The sequence below is a fragment of the Amblyraja radiata genome, chromosome 3 (genome assembly GCF_010909765.2).
Source record: "Amblyraja radiata isolate CabotCenter1 chromosome 3, sAmbRad1.1.pri, whole genome shotgun sequence".
Lineage (NCBI taxonomy): Eukaryota > Metazoa > Chordata > Chondrichthyes > Rajiformes > Rajidae > Amblyraja > Amblyraja radiata.
Genome location: NC_045958.1, coordinates 45,966,356 through 45,972,594, shown reverse-complemented (window position 1 = coordinate 45,972,594; position 6,239 = coordinate 45,966,356). Strand labels below are relative to the sequence as shown.

General features: G+C 42.8%; 1 long non-coding RNA gene across 1 annotated transcript; it reads left to right on the top strand.

Annotated features, from left to right (window-relative positions):
* The first annotated feature begins 343 nt into the window (after positions 1-343).
* On the top strand, positions 344-5,774 carry LOC116970664. The gene is made up of 3 exons (XR_004411246.1): positions 344-567; positions 4,671-4,674; positions 5,620-5,774. It is a non-coding gene; the product is annotated as an uncharacterized LOC116970664 (long non-coding RNA).
* The last annotated feature ends 465 nt before the right edge of the window (positions 5,775-6,239 follow it).

The window sequence follows — 6,239 nt, the reverse complement described above, 5'->3', positions numbered from 1 at the left end:
TTTTGGTCCCCTAATTTGAGGAAGGACATTCCTGCTCTTGAGGGAGTGCAGCGTATGTTCACAAGGTTAGTTCCTGTGATGTCGGGACTGTCATATGCTGAGAGAATGGAATGGCTGGGCTTGTAATCTCTGCAATTTAGAAGGATGAGCGGGATTCTTATTGAAACATATAAGATTATTAAGGGTTTGGACATGCTAGAGGCAGGAAACATGTTCCTGATGTTGGGGGAGTCCAGAACCAGGGGCCACAGTTTAAGAATAAGGGGTAATAGCCCTGCTTCACGGTGCGAGTTGACCCACGAGTGACCCCGAGTGAAAGACTTGTGGTTGTGTACGAGATTCCAAGTTTATGATCAAGAGTTTAACCGAGTTCCCACGGGTATGACTAAGTTTGCCGTTTACTTGTAATTTCTGTGATGTTCCAAGTTCGTCTCCCGAGTTACTAAGTTCCTCTCCCGAGTTACTCTAGAGCCAACAACGTCTACCGACGTGTTGAAAAATCATCACATGGTAAAAATGACTTTGTTTTATTTAACTTTAAGTGTGGATTTATTTTTTCATTTTAGTGTAAAGCGGCTTTTTCACGGGGCGAGTTGACGCAAGATGTCACCAGAGTGAAGTGGTCGTGGTCCAGCACGAGTCTCGCACGATATAACGGGGGGTAGATAAAGAGTTCCCACGGTACTCGGCATTTCTGTTATTTGTGCGAGTGACTTGTCCGTCTCCCGAGCTTTCCCGTTAATCTTGAATGAACATCGTGAACTGTAGTGTTGTTAATCACGTGGCACAAATGATGTTACTTTGTTTTCACACACTATATTGGGTTTTTTCACACACTATATTCCTCCCTTGGTTGAATTGGCTCATTTGGAGACATGCCTATAGGGTGATTTCACGAAAGGTCACTGGAGCGTAGATCCGCACACACGTGACCGAAAATTTTAACTGGAGTACATGCGTCATTTCCGGTACAGTTCGTGAATGGGAAAACACGCACTTTCACACCCGTTAAAAACATCGAAAACGGCCCGTTTTTGAGCTGTAATTAACTGTACCGGTCGGGGGGGGGGGGGGGGGGGGCCGTGAGGAACAGCTACCTAAATTTACAGTCCAAAAAAAAGATAGAAACTAAAGTAAATTCAAGAGGGAGCTGAAGGTGTAAATACAGCGGAAGTGCTAGCGGACATTTGCCGTGGAGATTTAAAGATCGAAAATATCGGGAATTATCGCGTTTGCTCGCTGCATTTCATCAAAAGTAAGGCATTATTGACTTTTTATCTTTATTCATTTGTTATATGAAAAGTATTAAAAGTTAAAAATACTTCAGTAAAATTGCAAAATCGCCCATGGTTCTCAGGTGGGTTTTAACATGCAAAATGAAAACGCTTCTGAAGCTCCATTTACCATTTAAATAATCGTAAACTATCAATGCGTTTTGAAATAAATTTTACTGAGATGCAAGCTGTCAGCTGTTAGTTGGACAAAAGCAGGACATTTTATTATTTGCCAAAATATATTTCTCAATGTTTCTTGTTTAAAGCCTGCACAATCACCCAAACTACTTATTTATTTATTTATTTATCATCTAATAACAGACAAGCCTGCAGCATGGAATGATGTCAACAATCCTGATTGGGCACCCACTGTGAGCAGGATAGACAATGTGCACAAGAACGCCATCAACTTGCAGAGCTATAGATGCTTGAGCTGCGACCAAAACTGCTTTAATACTCTCTTGTTGCATGTGCATGGCGTTCTTGTGCACATTGTCTATCCTGCTCACAGTGGGTGCCCAATCAGGATTGTTGACATCATTCCATGCTGCAGGCTTGTCTGTTATTAGATGATAAATAAATAAATAAATAAGTAGTTTGGGTGATTGTGCAGGCTTTAAACAAGAAACATTGAGAAATATATTTTGGCAAATAATAAAATGTCCTGCTTTTGTCCAACTAACAGCTGACAGCTTGCATCTCAGTAAAATTTATTTCAAAACGCATTGATAGTTTACGATTATTTAAATGGTAAATGGAGCTTCAGAAGCGTTTTCATTTTGCATGTTAAAACCCACCTGAGAACCATGGGCGATTTTGCAATTTTACTGACGTATTTTTAACTTTTAATACTTTTCATATAACAAATGAATAAAGATAAAAAGTCAATAATGCCTTACTTTTGATGAAATGCAGCGAGCAAATGCGATAATTCCTGATATTTTCGATCTTTAAATCTCCACGGCAAATGCCCGCTAGCACTTCCGCTGTTTTGACACCTTCAGCTCCCTCTTGAATTTACCTTAGTTTCTATCTTGTTTTTGGACTGTAAATTTAGGTAGCTGTTCCTCACGGTCACCCCGACCGGTACAGTTAATTACAGCTCAAAAACGGGCCGTTTTCGATGTTTTTAACGGGTGTGAAAGTGCGTGTTTTCCCATTCACTAACATGTACCGGAAGTGACGCATGTACTCCAGTTAAAATTTTCGGTCACGTGGGTGCGGATCTACGCTCCAGTGACCTTTCGTGAAATCACCCTATACTAAGTATTTTCGAGTACATGATGGTGGTTATTTTCATTGACGCGCTGTATGCAGCAGCCCACTATGTGCATCGAGAACGCTTGCGTGAAGGCAGAAGGGTGAGATTAATTAAAAAGAGAATTAAGAGGAAGTCTCACTGGGTGAAGCCCATCTTTCAACGGAGACCTCAATTTGGACAATATGATCAACTGCTTAATGTGCTGTGCAAAGAGGATAAAAGTGCATTCACAAACTTTGTCAGAATTTCACCCGAGCTCTTTAATGAGCTGAAGAATAATCTGTTTTTTTTTAGACAAATGTTGTTTGGTGTGATGCACCTTCTCTCAATATGTGCAAGAAGTCGTCTTTTTATTTTGTCAAATAGGAATAAAGACTTTGTCTCACATTGACCGTGATGGTTGTCTTATTTTATTATCTACTGAGAGGTGAAACTTTCAAACGTTTAACCAGTCAGTAGACAGACAATAAATAGTAACAATCGAGCCATAAATGGTGTATACATGGTGAAGGGAACAACACTGTGTGCAAGATAATGTTTAAAATCATGCGAGGAATCGATCGGGTAGATGCACAGTCTCTTGCCCAGAGTAGGCGAATCGAGGACCAGATTACATAGGTTTAAGGTGAAGGGGAAATGATTTAATATGGATCTGATTAAATACTGTCAGTAGTAAACCCGATCAAAAACAACATCAGGACGTCTATTAAACACCAGAGATCCCAGTAAACACCCAGCCGAGACTTATTACAGGTCTAGTGGAAAGACACAAAGCGCTGGAGCAACTCAGCGGGTCAGGCAGCATCGCTAGACAACATGGATAGATGATGTTTCGGGTCGGGACTCTTCTTCAGCGCTGAGTTACTCCCGCATATTGTGTCTTTCCAATGCAGATTAGTGTTTGCGATTCTTTGCTCCTGCATTACGGGGTCTATCTCGATTCCCGATAAAGTCTAAAACCCATCCTCCAGAGTTCTCAGCCCAGGGCGCCCATAAACAAGCCCTTAACTCCACACTGGGGACAGAGGCTGAGAGGTGTACAAAACCATGAGACGAACAGGCAGGGAAATAGACAGAGTCCAGGGTAATATATATCCTTTGCCCACAGAGGGGATTCGAGGACCAGAGGGCATAGGTTCAAGGTGAGGGGGGAAGATCTAATAGGAATCTGAGTGAGGGGTAACATTTTTGCACAAAGGGTGGTGGGTGTATGGAACAAGCTGCCAGAGGAGGTAGTTGAGGCTGGGTCCATCCCTACATTTAAGAAAGATTTAGACAGGTACATGGATAAGACAGGTTGGGAGGGATATGGACCAGATGCAGGCAGATGGGACTAGTTTCGATGGGACATTTTGGCCGGTATGGGCAAGTTGAGCCGAAAGGCCGGTTTCCACACTGTAACTCGATAAAGCCAGTGAGTATACGATCTAAGATAGTCCGAGGGTCTCGAATGAGGTAGGTAGTAGTTCAGGAATGCTCTGTGGTTGGTGTTAGGATGGTTCAGTTACATAAGTGCTCAAATGTAGGCACCGTTTTCGCAGTGGAAGCTCCGAGACTGTGCAGCGGGCGATTGTCGTGTTGGCTGGGACTCCTGTTATCCATGCAGGGGATTGACCTCAGTCTGAAGAAGGCTCTCGACCCGAAACGCCACCCGTTCCTTCTCTCCAGAGTTGCTGCCTGTCCGGCTGAGTTGCTCCAAGCAACTGGTGTCTATCTTCAAAGGACTGACCACCGGGCTGGATGTCGGGGCTGGCGTGTTGCGTTTCACAGACCGAACTGTCCAATTAATGGTAACAGATGGGCACGGAGGGAAGTCCCCCCGCCCTCTCTGTTTATCTGCCCTTTCTTTAACTTTTGTGCCTCTATGCAAGTATCTCGCGAGCCATCCCAGACTGCCCATTTCTGCTCCCCCTCGTCTTTAATAACTACATTTCCCTAACAATTACTATCTTTGTTAGTTATAGGAGCAAAATTAGGCCATTCGGTCCATTAAGTCCACTCCGCCATTCAGTCGCGGCTGATCTATCTCTCCCTCTCAACCACATTCTCCTGCCTTCTCCCCATAACCTTCTGACAGCCGCACTAATCAGGAATGTATCTATCTCTGCCCCTATTCTTCACCCTTTTGACAGTAGTTTTGTTTTATTGGAGACGCGGGAAACAGCGGATGCTGGAATACTGAGCAAAACACGAAATGCTGGAGGAACTCGGTGCATTTGTGTTTAAGAAGGAACTGCAGATGCTGGTAAATCGAAGGTACACAATAATGCTGGAGAAACTCAGCGGGTGCAGCAGCATCTATGGAGCGAAGGAAGTAGGCAACGTTTCGGGCCAAAACGTTGCCTATTTCCTTCGTTCCATAGATGCTGCTGCACCCGCTGAGTTTCTCCAGCATTTGTGTGTGTGGGTGGGAGTAGGGGGGAGGGGGGGGGGGAGAGAGATAAGGCAGCCTGAAGAAAGGGTCGCCTGTCCATTTCCCTCCTTACATGCTGCCTGGCCCGCGGAGTTCCTACAGTCTTAGAAACTGCTTTAGACAAAAAGAGACACAAACTGCTGGAGTAAAATAGCTCAGCAAGTGAGGTACCTGAACACTCAAAAATGAAAAAGAATGAAAATGTGATTATTTCACCTCCCTTCAACTATTTTGTGTTTCAGCATGAGAGGGATTATAACATTAGAGACATTCATCTTGTAGTGATGTGTTAATGAAGAATTGCAGACATCAATCTGATAGTAAAAAATATATTTATTTAACAATGAGGTAAAACAAGCACTGACAATCAAACTGCTCAGTTACTCACCGTTCGCAGGAGTTCCCACGGTACCCGCAAGAGTTATTACGGATATCGCACGGATATCACACTGGCCACTATGTTCATACAATGTTGCAATGCTTACCCACAAGTGTACAAGTCACTCTTGGAGAAATTCAAACTTTCTTGAATTTTCTCACCGAGTGACCAAGATACACGATTACCTGCCGTTAGCGCCACGGTGGTCCACGAATGCCGTACTGTTATCGCACGAGGTTCCCACGATGTTAAACTCTGGTTCACTCTTGCGTCAAGTCGCCCCGTGAAAAAGCCACTTAATGAATTTCATTGCATCTGTCTTTTCTTTAAAAAGTGGTTATCATGCATCTGCTTATCTGATGGTAGATCTCAAAACATGCCATTGAGTGCATTGCATTGTCTATTTTATTGCCTGAATTTAGGCTTGTGCTCCATTTCTCAGCTGAATGAGAGTATGCACTGGAAATACTGGAACTACTTATTTGTGCTTCATTTGTTAATTTGCATGTTTGAGAAGCCCTTTTTCAGACCACTGTGTTGTTTGCTGTGGTGCTCCTTTTCTCAATATGTGCAAAAAAGCATTTTTTTATATTGAACAAGATGAATAAAGACTTTGTTTCACATTCACCGTGCTGTTTGTCTTATTTTCTGATCTACTGAGAGGGGACAATTTTTAACATTTAAAAAGCATATGAGGCACCTGAGTCCTTAACTCTCACAAATGATTGTGAGAATCAAGATGTGAATATATTGTGCCACTTCCTCAATTTTGTGTTGTATGATGAAAGGAATATTACATTCAAGTCATGAGACTTTGTACTGATATTAAAATGAAGACTTCCGGACATCAATTTGATCTTGATAACAAATAACTCTCTTTTATTGTCCCACGAGTTAACACGGTAGACTCAA